We start from the raw sequence: 14886 nt of genomic DNA on the forward strand, positions 1-14886 counted from the left end.
CTTTCCACAAACTCCATTACATAGAAAACACAAACGCATTATTCCGATAGAAAGTCGTTTTTAGGAAAAACTCACCCACTTTTCTTCAGCCCTTGTTTGCCTGATCTTACTTTAGTGACTCTTGTGCAATGATTCATATGATCCCACGTGGTTATGCAACATACTCGATTACAGTGGCCAGAGAACTGTGATGAAGCATTACAGTTTAATTTCACTTTAAAGGGAACAACTGGTCTTTGAACATCAATTTTCTTACAAAAAAACCCCCTATAGAACCCAGAAGGAGAAAGAAAAAAAACATTGTATGGTGTCAATTTCACATCATGAATATTGTGGTAATAAAAACATGACAAACCTGTATCATATAAATGAAAACAAAGATTTCCAATTTCAGTATTTTAATTAACTTTTATTTTATGCTTCAGTATTCTTTGTCCTTATTTCCACGTTTTTCTTTGCATAATTAACTAAAGAAAACTTCAGCAGAATAAAAGAAAAAAAATAAACTATTCTTTTAAAATCTGACTATTTTGTTCTTTTTTTTGTTCGCATGTATTATTTTTGGCATATGACCATGATACTCAGGATGTGAAATTGATGCCATTTAAATGCAACATTTTGAATTATGTCTATTTTTTTGGATTCCAAAATCCATTTGAGTCTGAAGAAGACTGTAGGTGTCCAAGTGTGGTAACTTGAGGGTGATTGCGCATGTATTTGCCATAGGGAAGGGTGAACTGGCCACAAACACAATGCAAGGATGTTGTGTAACTCCAGCAGGAGGAAGTGAAATCAGGCCGGTAGCAAATTTTTTCCTTAAATAAATTATTTACCCAAAAATTGTGTTCTGACTTTTTTTTATTGGATTAAAGATTTCACCAGTTCAACAAAAAAAATGAATCTCTGTTTGTAAACATAAATATCAAACCTTCACAGTCGAGGAGATAGTCTGACCAAAAGCACAGTGGATTCTTTTTGCCTCTGGCTGCTACCTTCTGGGCTGAGTTCTGCTTTGAAGAGGTTTTACAAATCAGTTGCTGTCAGCTTCTTCTCAGTGTGGGAAAGGAAAGGAGGCAAAACACAAAGTTCAGAGTGGCAAGTCCATCTTTAAATCTGTCAAAGCAGTCAGAGTTTAGGTTGTTTTATAAACAGGCTTTTTATATATATATTTATGCAATAAACAGTAAATTGTTTAGTGAAACGCTGTGAAAACCAGGGCAATTTAAGCATTATATATGTATATCCTGAAACAAAACATATAGTGATATGCATATGTATATTTTTTGTGGTGATTTTTACCTTTTTATAACAGTATGGTTTCTGTCAACCACATACCACCTGAAATATTCTTCAAGAATGGTATGTTTTTCCTTAATGTTTGACACATGTGGAAAAAACCCAGCATTCTGGAGCAGGGTGCTATTTTTTTTTTATAATATCTTGTAGTGACTCCAAGGTAGCTGCATTCTCTATCTGAGAAGATCATCAACAGAAGTCATTTGGTAAACAAATGATCCCTTTTTGAAATTTCTAGTTAAATATTTAAACTAAAGCCACACCAAATACTGGAAATGAGTTTGTTACACGTGACATTTCAGGAAATGGTTTCTGCTTGTAAAGCACTTTTTTGATCAATGGTAAGAGCCAGATGTGCAATAATGTCAGGAGCTGTTAAACTGCTTTATTCCATAAAGTGTAAAAACAGTTTTATATTTTCCTTTAAACATACTTTCACAGCTTACTCTATTGGTTCTGGGAGGTGAAGACAGTGTGCTGTAGTTTCAAGCTCATCATCCTCTTCAGTAATCACAGGTGCAGAAATGTCCATGTATTCTCCAGCAATAAGCAGGCAGCAGCAACAAATACACAACCATACAAATTCCCTTTTTTAACTACATAAAGAAAAGATTTAATAAACCAAACAAACCTGTAACAGATGTAATCAGACATTTAATAGAACTTAAGAGTTGAAAGTATTTATTTGTTCTGCTTTTATAGTGAGCATGAACCATGACAAGATTAAAAACATCTTACATTTTATTCTCCACACTTTTTCAGGTGTGCTTGTATGCCAAGGTATTAATGGCTGAAAGAAAAATATAATCAGTTTATACAGACAAACATTTTTCAACAATAGAAAATCAAATGTATTTATTGATATCACCAGTGTGTCAGTCAGGTTAGATCTCTCAGGATTTTGTGTCCTTATGAGAACTTCTGTGTCTGATTCTGAACTGACTTCCTGTTCTCCTAGACACAGAACAAACCATGTTATTACCCGAAACATAAACAATACTTTCATTCTGGCAAACTAACCTTCAAAGTCCTTCCTTCTGCAAATAAACATATTTATCCTTGCACGAGGGTTTCCAATTTCTGTTTTATAGTGTTTTAGTGTAAAGGGCCTCGGGGTCCCAGGAACATTAATGACCTCGGAGCCGTCCGGGTACACAAGTACATAGGGTCCTTTTAAATCCACAGTAAGAACAATACATTTGTAGACTTTAACACATACGTTCCAACTTTCTCCTGCTGCAGACTGATGTACTTCCTGTATATCTTGATTGACAGGTGTCTTGTCCAATGATCGGTAAGTGTTCCATTCGCAAACTATACCTACCTTTTCCGCTTTGTCTGAATTGTCGTTCTGTCGGATTTGTTAATGTGCTTCTGTATTTGTTATTTTATTTTCGGAATTGTTCATTAGTTTTTTGGAATTGTTATTTTGTTTTCGGATTTGTTATTGTGTTTCCTAATTTGTTCATTTGTTTTCTGATTTGTTAATGTGTTTTGCACTTCTCGGCCACTGTAGCTAAAGCTTAATTTATGACAATAATCTAACTTAATGAGTTTTAGTTTTTCAGTTGCAATTAGCATTAGCATTAGCATTGTTATATCCCATTAATGTTTTAGTTATTTTAACGTTTAATGATCTGAAGTCACAACGGGGGGAATCAGCATTTTTAAGTGATGGATGGTTGAAATTGCGATGTTCCAGCTTGGGCTGTGGATGTTTACATCATATATTTATTTATTTATGTTTAACGTGTAATTTATGTAGTATCGTTGCTGATGTAGGTTATGTTGATTTTGAGCATGTATTATGACGTTAGATACAGTCTGAATAATTATGATAATAATATATAATCTGTTGTAATGTTATATAAACTATATATTTGCAACAGAATAAATGTGTTGACGACATTTAGCAAATTCTGTGAGGGCATTTATTTCGATTGCCACCATTCCATTTTTTTAATTACATAAATGCCACTATGCGTTTGGCGATGGTTCAACGCTGCCCAACGAAGGAAAAAAAGAACACCCGCTATTTTTTTGTGTAATCGGTATTATAGTTTTATGTAATTGCTGTTAGACACACCCTTAGCTGACATGAGCAGAGCGCTACATATTAGTGCTGGTACAAGTAGGTGTTTGAATTTCAACCTGTTTGTAAGGAGTGACGGTGTTTAAACGCTGTATATTAGAAAATAACAAAAATATACTTTACATATATTGCAAGGCAAAGCACATACATTGCACAATTAACATATTATTGTTGTCGCTGTTTTAAATTCACTATTTTAGGCAACTTGGATCAGAAACTGTATGGAATCATTAACGTTAGATGAAAGGTATTTACTAAAGTATTAGAGTTTTTTTTGTTTTTTTGCTACCTTTTAGGACCAATTCTTAAACCTAATCACAAATACTGAGGAGACGATGCAAACTTCTGCAGCAGAATTTCTGTATTTATTTATATTTTGGGCATGAAACCTTTTTACACTCTAATCTGTGTAATACTCTTCTTTCAGAGCACGCTAGTACAAACTATACAAAGAGGATTAGCTAAAGAATGATGTGCATCATTTGAAGGTACACGATGTGTACAAAATCTCATACCTTTTTATTTTTTATATATCTCATTCTGCCATCTTTCTCAGGAGTTCTGTTGCAAAGTTTTTTAAGGATTATCTTCATTTATCATTCTTAAAGCAGTGTTGAAGCTTTTAAAATGTTTTGTTGTTCATCAGGACAAGGAACGTCTGCTGAAGTAGCACCTTGTTGTCTTCAAGAAGGTTTGTTTGGTTGTTTGTCTGTTTGTTTGTTAGTTTTCTCTGTTTTACATTTAACATATCGGTGATGGTTCTCTTTCATTTGCTTGGTTTTCTCAGAGTGGAACAAACATTGAGGAGCATTTGTGAGAAATCACAGCTATTGCTCAGTGCTTCCTCCTGGCTGTGGGACCTCAGAATTCAGTTCACCAGTATTTCATTGTTCTTGATCAGCATGCCATTCCATACACGTCAACCTCTGATCCTGATGCCTTTGACGAGTTGTTTAAGGCACACTTTGTTTTTGGCTCCTCTTACAACATTATGCTACACAACATGTACACTTTCCTTCAGACCACTGTGTACAACATAGATGTTGGCAAAGTGAAAGAGAGTTCTCGTGTTGCTGAGGTCAGAGCAAGGCTGCTTAGCTCGGTGCCTTAGGTTTCTCTGCCCTCATGAAGTGTTTTGTTTGTCAGGTTACTTGGTTCAAAATTGCTTCTTAGGCACTTCAGATTAGTTCATGGTTTTGTTCCTGAAAAGACTCTTCACCTTAAATGTGTAGAGGCAGGGTGTAGTTCTGTGTTTGCTACTTTTACACGTTTTAGAAAACAGTTGAAAACAAAACATACTGAGCAAAGTGACCAGAATTCTGACACCACTGACACCCGTGAGACTGCTGAGGCAGAAGGACAAATTAGTGCTCAAGCATTTGATCAGATTGGGAGTGTTGGAGAGGTGGCCACAACATCTGTATTGTTAAAGTCAAATAAGAGCACTTTAGATATGTGTGCGTCTGCTGTTACACAACTAAAAGTTGCTCAATTAATTCAGTTTTGTTTCATCTATGGAGGAAGTTGTTTTTGAGATTCAGAATCAAACAGTGCTCAGCACAAGATTTGATCGCAGGAGAAATAAAACCACTGGAACATTTGATCAAGTTGTTGTAACAGATAAATTTGCTTATATTCCCATTTTAGAAACACTGAAGTCAATTTAACCTTATCTTATTGATTTGTTTAATCCCAGGCATGTTCTAAAGGAAGGCGTTTATATTGACATAAGTGATGCAGCACATTTTAAAAGTAATCCTTTATTTTACACTGAAAAAGATGTCCTTACAAATTCAGTTATTTTATGTCGATTTTGAGACGGCTAATCCTTTGGGTTCCAAAAAAGGTAAACACAAATTGGATGCTATATATTGAGCATTAAGGAATTTCCCCCTATTTTTAACTCCTCATTGGCTAATATTCATTTATGTGCCCTCTTTCATGCACAGTATGGTTTTAATTCTATAATCGAGCCTCTAGTAAATGATATAAAAGTGCTTGAGATTGAGGGGGTTAAGAATCCAGTATCTGGAAGTTGTGTTAGGGGTACAACTGTACAAGTCACAGGGGATAACCGTGGCTTACACAGCTTATTAGGGTTTGTGGAGTCATTTGGGGCTCAATATTGCTGTGGTTTCTGTCTTCTTGAGAAAGATCACTTTCAGTTTGTGTTTTCTGAAGATAACCCTGAGGTTGCACTAAGAACATCTGAGCTGCATGCTCTGCACTGTAAAAGGTTACAAGATGACTCAACACTCTCATTTTTATGGCATCAAACGGGTGTGTTTGTTAAATACACTCAGGTATTTCTTCATGGCAGATAATTCTGCTGTGGATATAATGCACCACATTTTAGAAGGTGTCGCTCAGCTGGAGGTAAAACTTGTTCTGCAGCACATTCAGCATCATGTTTTGAGTGCTGATGATCTTGCTGGTAGAATACATGCTTTTGATTATGGATACAATCAGCAGAGGAACCGTCCTCCAATGGACAAATTGTTTGGTGGAAGCAATGATTTGGGTTTAACTGCCACCCAGTCATGGTGCTTGTTGTGCAACATGCCTCTGTTATTTAGTGATTTAGTGCAGAGATGATAAACACTGGTATCTTTTGCTTTTACTTCTGCAGATTGTTAACATCAGATTTTCACCAGCTCTAACTGAAGGCATGACCATTTATCTTAAACATTTCATCATTAAACATCACCAGCTATTCAAAAATTATTTTCAGAAACAAATCTGTTGCCAAAGCATCACATAATGATACATTACCCACAGTGTAGAAGAAACATTGGAGTAATTCTGCACATGTGGTGTATGTTATGAAGCTAAACACTAATTCTTTCAAACACAATTAAAAAGCTGCAAAAACATCATAACGCTAGCCAGAAAGCACCAGAGTTGTATAGCAATGCACTGGGGGTCTTTTAGCCAGTACAGATTGACATGGCTTCCAAACTAGGAGTGGAAATATCAGAAGTTGTCTATTGTGTAAAGTGGATCAAACATCATGGTACAGAGCATCACCCTGACTTTATTATCTGTACAGAAGTAGCATGTGAGATGCCAGTGTTTTGTAAGATCAGGATTATTGCTGGAAAAATGAAAATGTGCTGTTATGTGGAACACTGATGGAAACACTCTGTTTTGATGATCATTAGCATGTATTTACACTCAGACTGCATCCAGACCGAGTTTTAAAGGTAGTAAATGTTGTTTACTTTACAAGCTGTTATTTCAAACAATTTAATGTATAAATGAAATATGGTACAACAGATTCTGTACTGCATATAGTGCCCTATTGCCATTTTATGCTGATGTGATGGTTTTTGTGCATGTTTTTAAGCCTGACATTGTTTTAATAAATGTTTTAAATGGTACGTTGATAAAGTTGTGTTCTGTTCTGTTCTATTCCATGTTTTAAATTTGTACTCACTGAGTGATTTTTTCACTAATAAAAATGTAAATAAACTCTACAAAAGTGAAATATTAACAATAATTGTTGTTAATTTTCCCTTGGTGTTAAATTTTGCTAACACAAATCAGAGTTAATGTCCCTCAGTGTTAAATTGTGGAGACACTATTAAGAGTTAATGTCCTTTAGTGTTAAATGGTAGTAACTCTATTCAGTGTTGAGCAGTGTTACATTTTTACTCCACACAGAGTTCATTTTACTCTGAACATTCAACACTGTCAAGAGTCATTTTATCACCAATTCTGAGTAAATACACTCGGGTCCAGTGTTACATTTAACTCTTACAGAGTGTGTGTATCCTTTTCTCCTTACCTAAACACTTTCCCTTTTTATTTTTTAGATAGATGGATGGATAAAAAATAGATAAATATATTAGATAGATAGATAGATAGATAGATAGATAGATAGATAGATAGATAGATAGATAGATAGATAGATAGATAGATAGATAGATAGATAGATAGATGATTTTAACAAAATCTTGTACAGTTTAAGTGTAATTTTAATGACATTTAAGATTAAATAAAAAAAACAAAAAAAAAATCGGTGATTTTTGTAATAATAAAATGCTACCATCTAGTGGTACAATAAGACATTGCAGTAGCATTGATTTGCAGCAACACATTTTATTTAATTTAAATAAATTATATATTTATGAACAAAAATAAATATATTCTTTAATTAATTTAATGTATGAAACTTTTTAAATACATTATAACTACTTAATTTCAACATTTACAGTGGTCTTTGAATCTGGAGGTGCTTCATTGCAGATTTTATCAGTAAAAACAAATGTTTAATGTTTATTTTTCGATTGATTTATTTTTTTAAATATCCGACTAAAGAAAGGACGTGAATAATTTTTTTAAATAAAGTTTAAATTTCGGCTATTTTTGTAGTAGTAAAATGCTACCCTCTGGTGGTGATATGAGGCATTGCAACTTGTCGTCGCGCGGTACTTTTGGTATTTTTGCTCTGTTTCCACACGGACGGTTTTTACTTGTCGGACCTAAAACAAATATTTAGTGTTTATTTTTCTGTGGATTTTTTTTTTTATATATATCCGACTAATACACACACTTCGTGAATAAATGTGTTACATTGAAGGTTTTAATTTCGTTATTTATATTTATTTATTTATATTCTTAATAAAAATTTATGACATTTCAGTGTAAATCATAAATTATTAATTAAATATCATTTCTTTAATACGTTTTATAGAATTTAACCATACTTATATAAATATAAAAAACTCAAATAATTAAACTAGTAATTTATTTAGTATCTAATAATATTCTACATACATAAAAATAGGATAGATGTTATAAAATAGTTAATAGAATATAGAATACAAAATAGAAACAATTTAATTAACTTTTTATTTTATTTGTCTAATTATTCATCATTCACTGAGAATTCGCCCATTTTTAATAAACATAAATATAAAAAGGGCGAAATTAAACTTTTATCGCAACACAAATGTATTCACGACGGATGTTTAAAAAATAAATCCACAATAAACACCTACCTACCCACCCACCCACCCACCCACCCACCCACCCATCCATCCATCCATCCATCCATCCATCCATCCATCCATCCATCCATCCATCCATCTATCTATCTATCTATCTATCTATCTATCTATCTATCTATCTATCTATCTATCTATCTATCTATCTATCTATCTATCTATCTATCTATCTATATACCCGCTCTGTAAAAAACTAAAATCTAGCAGGAAAAATGATCCAGCTCTCAGTTACTCTGAAGCCATGAGAAGCACCAGATGTGCTTTATATCTCTAAGAACTTTATATACAATATACAAGTTTCCCACTGTCTAGTTCCAGTAACATTTTTTGGAAGAATATAAATGTGTATCTCAGGGGTTTGGGATCGCTCAGATTGACTGCATAGATCAGGACAAGCAGGATGACACCAGTGTTGGGGAACGTTACTTTTAAAAGTAACGCATTACAATATTGAGTTACTCCCCAAAAAAGTAACTAATTGCGTTACTTAGTTACTTTTTATGGAAACTAATGCGTTATATTACTTTTGCGTTACTTTTTCTTACTTGGCTAAGGCTTGATCTCTTTCAGGCCTTACAGGTGTAACAGGTGAGAAGTTCTTGTACTAGTGTTTAATGCAGTAATGCACGGGAGTTTTATGGCTGGTTTCATGCGGCTCTTACATTGTTACACACGAAGTTTGTGTTTGTTTGTTTTAAATGTGCGTGTTCGCTTCGCTTGAGTTCAATACGGTATTTTTAAGACTTAAATGATCTCACCCCTACTGGGAAACTTTGCGGTATATTCATCTCACGCGCATGCGCATTTGACGAAAATACCGTATTGAACTCAAGCGAACACGCACCTAAAAAAAACGACACAAACAAAGTCTGTATTTTCTGTCATTATGTTGGTGTGTGACATTTACAATAAATCTGGATGAGCAGAGTGTGTGTGTGTGTGTGTGTGTGTGTGTGTGTGTGTGTGTGTGTGTGTGTGTGTGTGTGAGAGAGAGGAAGGGATGGGTGATGTTCATGTGTGCCCATGTGTATGATGTGGCTCAGGTTAGGGTTAGTATCTGAAAATCTTCTGAAAATCTATTTACTAAATATTAATGTACTGAAATCAAGCCTTTGTTGTTTATCTTGAGGCGGGGTGCAGGTTTCATTCGGCTCTCTCTCTTCCACATCTGTAGTGCTGTGCTTTGCTTGCAGATGTTTTTTTTTAATTTGAAGTGGTATTTTTTGCTGTTGACAAAATCTTTTCACCAACACATAATTTACACTTAACGATTATTCCCTTCTCCTTTTCCTCCACTATTTCAAAATAATGTAAATACTTCCATCGCAGTAATGTAATGCTCTGTCCTGCCATCTCCGCTTCTGACCAGTTTCTGTTCCCACAGCTCGCACGTAGGGGTGCGCGATTCTACGAGATTACGTTTATTTTAATGCAAAATAATTGAACTGAAAAGTAACTCGCATTACTTTTATAAAAAAGTAACTCAGATATTAATAGGTACATTTATAAATTAACGCGCTACTTTACTCGTTACTCCAGAAAAGTCATATTATTACGTAACGCACGTTACTTGTAACGCGTTACCCCCAACACTGGATGACACATGCTGCAGGAATGCTCTGTAATCCTGCAATCACTTGTTTACCCTCCAAAACAATCCCTGTCTCTAAAAGACTGCCATCTGTAGAACCCTCTATATCCACTCCACTGGTGAAGTCATATCCTCACATGGGTTTTCTAATCACTGCTATGCAGATGGCACTCAACTAATCTTTTCTTTCCCTCCCTCAGATACCACTTTAGTTTTAATCCATTGATTTGGTGAAATATAAAATTTTTATTTTCACTGCGCGCTGATTTCAGCCGAACAACCGATTTCCTGTTACTGCGTGTCTTTTTCACTCCGCTGGTGTATAAAGTCCTGACCCTCACTCTTTACGAAGATAAGAATCAGCAGGCAGAAGGCAGTAAGAAGTTTGGGGTTAATGTGGATGAGACAGAGGGAGTCAGTGATGAGAACATGACTGAGAACAGACACATTCATGATCATCATCATCTTTTCTCTGCTTGTGTTCTGTATGTGGATCTTCAGCCTGGATACATTTATTAGGTAACAACATTTTAATTCGTTTTGTATTAATATATATATATATATATATATATATATATATTTGGCTGTCAAAATTTAAATTATTGTAAACGGCACTATATGTTATTAACACGCTATCAATTCAGCACGCATTTCTGTTTTTACAAAAAGTATAAATACATAAATAAATAACTAAATATAAAAGAGGCGAAATTAAAACCTCCAGTAAAACATACACTTATTCACGACGTCCCTTCTTTACTTAGATATACAATAAATAAATAAACTCCACCGAAAAATATTTTTAATCAGTAAACTTTTGTTTCATTTCTGCATCAAGTCTCAAATCAAACACCAAATCCACCATGTTTTACACAATTAAACCTCTGGGTGGCGTTTTGTGGGTTTTTCCCTCATAATGGCTACACGAACATAAATTACTGTCTTTATTGATCGTACAGATAAAAACAATTCATCATTCAAATCTGTAAAACGTCTTTAAATATATATATATATATGTACAGTGATTAAATATAAAGGCTATAACAGTGCAGAGACGTGTGGACATTATATATATATAAGCTTCTTGACTTGAAGAGGTGCACTTTCTCCGGTATCACCTCATTAACTGTCCGTGTGGAAACATATGATGTTTGTGTCCGTGTGGCTCTTAATGATGTCCACACGTCTCTGCACTGTTATAGCCTTTATATTTATTCACTGTACATATGCTTCCATATATATCACATGGTGTACATATGCTACATATTTATCTGCAATATTTGCATGATTGCTACTTTGTGCACTTTTGGTAGATGCCAAACTGCATTTCGTTGCTGTGTACCTGTTCTATGCAATGACAATGATCTATCTATCTATCTATCTATCTATCTATCTATCTATCTATCTATCTATCTATCTATCTATCTATCTATCTATCTATCTATCTATCTATCTATCTATCTATCTATTGTTGTGTATTTCGTCATCTTGATGGAGTGTAGCTGTCGGTTGGAAGGAATCTCCGTAGACGCAGTTATTTCGTGTAAATAATGATTTTTATTCAGCACAGAAATATAGCATCTTTACAGGCCTTCCGGTCAAGCCTGGAGTCAGCACGCTCTGATTCAAAGTCTGACTCCCGATCCATGGCTGCACACTCATTATATATTCTGATCATTCTCTGGGTCCGCCTCTTAATGTATAACAGATGTATATGAGCCTACTGTGCAATAATGTTTATCTTAAAGAGAAACCTGTCTTTGTCCAGATTTAATATATCTCAAATGTACCAGCGCTAACTTTCCCAGACCATTCATCTTAACATACAGTGAGAACGGGTCAGAGGTCTTTTCCCAAGAGGACATGCATCCTGGATCATATTCTATACTTCGGTTTATACTGATTTAAGGACGACCACCCGTCTCATTTTCCCAGTCACGGCTCATAAGATAAGCACTATGGGCCTTTCATACATTTGGCTTAAAGGAAAACATCTGGCCAGATGGTTCAGTAATTAACTTTGGCCTTTCCAGGACTGTCACCATTTGTAGAATTATATGAGTTAAGGCTTTTAGATATTACACATTTAAGATACTATACGTTTAAGACACTACACTATCTGTCTGTCTGTATGTATGTCTGTCTGTCTGTCTAATATTAATATGATGTGAGGTCTAGTTAACAGCTAAAACAGGTAGAAGTAATAACTACTTTTTACTTAAGTACATGTCAGAGCCAAGACTTCTTTACTTTCACTTAAGTAAAAAGGTATAATCAGTACTTCAACTTTTACTCAAGTATTTTAAAACATGAGTATCTGTACTTCTACTTAAGTAATGGATGTGTGTACTTTTGCCACCTCTGCTTGACAGACATATCTTCATGGATGAGTGCTCACCAACTAAAACTCAACCCCAGCAAAACAGAGCTGCTGGTCATCCCAGGTGATTCATCTCCAGGTCAAGATCTCCAAATAACAATTCATGACTCTTTGCTCTCCCCTTCAGCCACTGTTTGTAACCTTGGGGTAACTATGGACAATGAACTGTCCTTCTTCCCACATGTCGCTAATGTTGCTCGTTCTTGTCGATTTCTTCTCTACAACATCCGAAGGATTCGACCATTACTCTCCATACAGGCTGCCCAGGTGCTTGTTCAGTCTCTTGTCATTTCAAGACTGGACTACTGCAACTCTCTGCTGGCAGGTCTTTCCCTGAACGCTATTCGTCCACTGCAAATAATCCAAAACGCAGCTGCACGTCTTGTGTTCAATCGGCCCAAGTTCTCCCACACCACCCCACTGCTGCGCTCCCTTCACTGGCTTCCAGTAGCTGCACGTATCAGATTCAAAACACTGATGTTTGCCTACAAGGCCAAAAATGGACCAGCACCATCTTACCTCAGAGACCTCATCTCACTTCACACTGCACCACGCTGTCTGAGATCCTCCAGCACTGCTCCACTGGTACCACCTTCTCTCAGAATGAGAGGTAAGTACACTTCAAGGCTCTTCTCTGTTCTGGCACTGAGGTGGTGGAATGAACTTCCCCTAGATGTCCGTACAGCAGAGTCCCTGATTATCTTCAATCTGCCATTAGGCAATCCTCTAATAGCCTAATATATCCCACCCTTTAACATGTGCCACAGTAATCAATGTTCTTCCCTTCACCTGTCAGTGCTTTTAATTACAATGGTTGATCAGTGTATGTTATCCATCAGCTGCAACAAAGTGTAGAGAGTTGGGATCTTGAATGATTCCTTTACTATATAGAGTGAAAATACATCTAAAATTGATAGTTCTTACTGTCACTCAGCAAGTGTCTCCTGAACAAAAGCTTCCCTGAATCAGATATAATATAAAAAAGAACATTTATGAGTTAATTCTTTTATACAAAGTCATTCAAGTACACAATCCCTCAGTATGAGTCCTGACAGTCGTGACTAGGGCTGGGACGATTCACTAATCTGGCGATTCAATACTATCCCGATACTTTTGTGCCGATTCAATACATATTGCGATTCTGTAGCTATTGCGATTCATTGTTTAAATTGTGATTTTTGTTTGCTTAATAAAGATTAGACAATGGCAAATACTTGATCATACCCTTAAAGAGACTGTATATGAGTTATATTAACAAAAACAATGCATCACATCTTTCTGCATTTTTATTTCAGGAGCATACACATACATAGAGCATAAAGAACATTGAACCATAAAACTTTCAGGTACCAAAAACTTGAATATAAAATTCAAATGTGCAACAAAATAACAAAAAAAAAAAAAATCTGAAATAAAATAGAAGTGCTGTTAAACTGTTCCAATACATAACAATAAATAAAAAAACCTCCTGAACAATTTATTTATAACTGAACTAGATGTATTTACATTTTAAACCCTAGACTACAACTAAAATGTGTTCAGGGAGCTCCAGGAACTTTAGTTTTTTTCCTGCAAAACATGAAGTCCTGCAGCAGTGACCAGTGATGCGTCGTACTCGTCCGAGTAACTTTGTGACAGCGGGCAGCTTCAGTGCGCGCTGTGAGGTCAGATTGAGAGTGTGTGTGTAGCACTTAAAATGGAGAAAACCGGTTAATCGGCCAGCGATAACCATATTAGACGCATTGTCTGTGACTAAAGCAGGGTCTTTATCCGTTAAGTTCCATTCAATCTCTACACCACGAAGCAGCTCTGCAAGATTTGCTCCGTGTGACTCTCATGAAAGGCTCTGGTTTGGAGCACGTGAGACGACAAATACCAGTCATCTGTAATGTGATGGGCTGTCAGGGTGACATAGGACTCCGTAGCTTGCGATGTCCAGGCATCACAGCTAAGTGCGAATCGTTGAGCTTTGCTTAAACAGTTTTTTACTTCTGACGCAACCTCGTCATAGATTTTAGGCACGACTGTGTCTGTGAAAAGCTTCCTGCTGTGCAAAACTCACTTCCGATTCATCTACGCGTTCTCGAGCACTAACAAATACACTAAATGATGCACAGAAAAAGAAATCAATGTGTCTCAGAGATCAGAGTAAATTAATAACAGTTCTACCAGAGATCAGAGTAAATTAATAACAGTTCTACCAGAGATCAGAGTAAATTAATAACAGTTCTACCAGAGATCAGAGTAAAATAATTCAGTAATCAGGTTTAGTGATGATATACAGGACACACGTCTGAGCTCCAGATGTAAATCTGATCATGGAAACATTTTACAAACATTTCAAAATGGATTCACTCACTTGCTTGTACTTATTTGGGACAGAATCGTGTCAGAGATGAAATTGGCAACATGTTGTGAATCTCCAAAAACTCCATTAAGCGTTAAAATCCCACATCCTCAGCAAGAGGTAGGTGTTGCTCATCCAGCACAATCAATTCAAACACTTTCTCCATTATTA

General features: G+C 35.6%; 2 protein-coding genes and 1 long non-coding RNA gene across 5 annotated transcripts in view; 1 reads left to right on the forward strand and 2 right to left on the reverse strand.

Moving 5' to 3' along the window:
- LOC310716350 (uncharacterized protein) overlaps positions 1–14886 on the reverse strand; it is a 185513-nt gene that overhangs the window by 45054 nt on the left and 125573 nt on the right.
- LOC310716476 (uncharacterized protein) overlaps positions 1–14886 on the forward strand; it is a 73814-nt gene that overhangs the window by 4057 nt on the left and 54871 nt on the right. The window lies entirely within an intron of this gene.
- On the reverse strand, positions 861–6328 carry LOC310716542. Of its 3 annotated transcripts, XR_014530593.1 has the most exons (6): positions 2317–6328; positions 2165–2250; positions 2035–2086; positions 1743–1883; positions 1300–1473; positions 861–1113 (listed from the first exon to the last, which is right to left on the reverse strand). It is a non-coding gene; the product is annotated as an uncharacterized lncRNA (long non-coding RNA). The 3 variants fall into 3 exon arrangements; XR_014530594.1 differs by having other exon boundaries at positions 2035–2250; XR_014530595.1 differs by having other exon boundaries at positions 1743–2250.

This window comes from Silurus aristotelis, assembly GCF_946808225.1.
Source record: "Silurus aristotelis genome assembly, chromosome: 21".
Taxonomy (NCBI): domain Eukaryota; kingdom Metazoa; phylum Chordata; class Actinopteri; order Siluriformes; family Siluridae; genus Silurus; species Silurus aristotelis.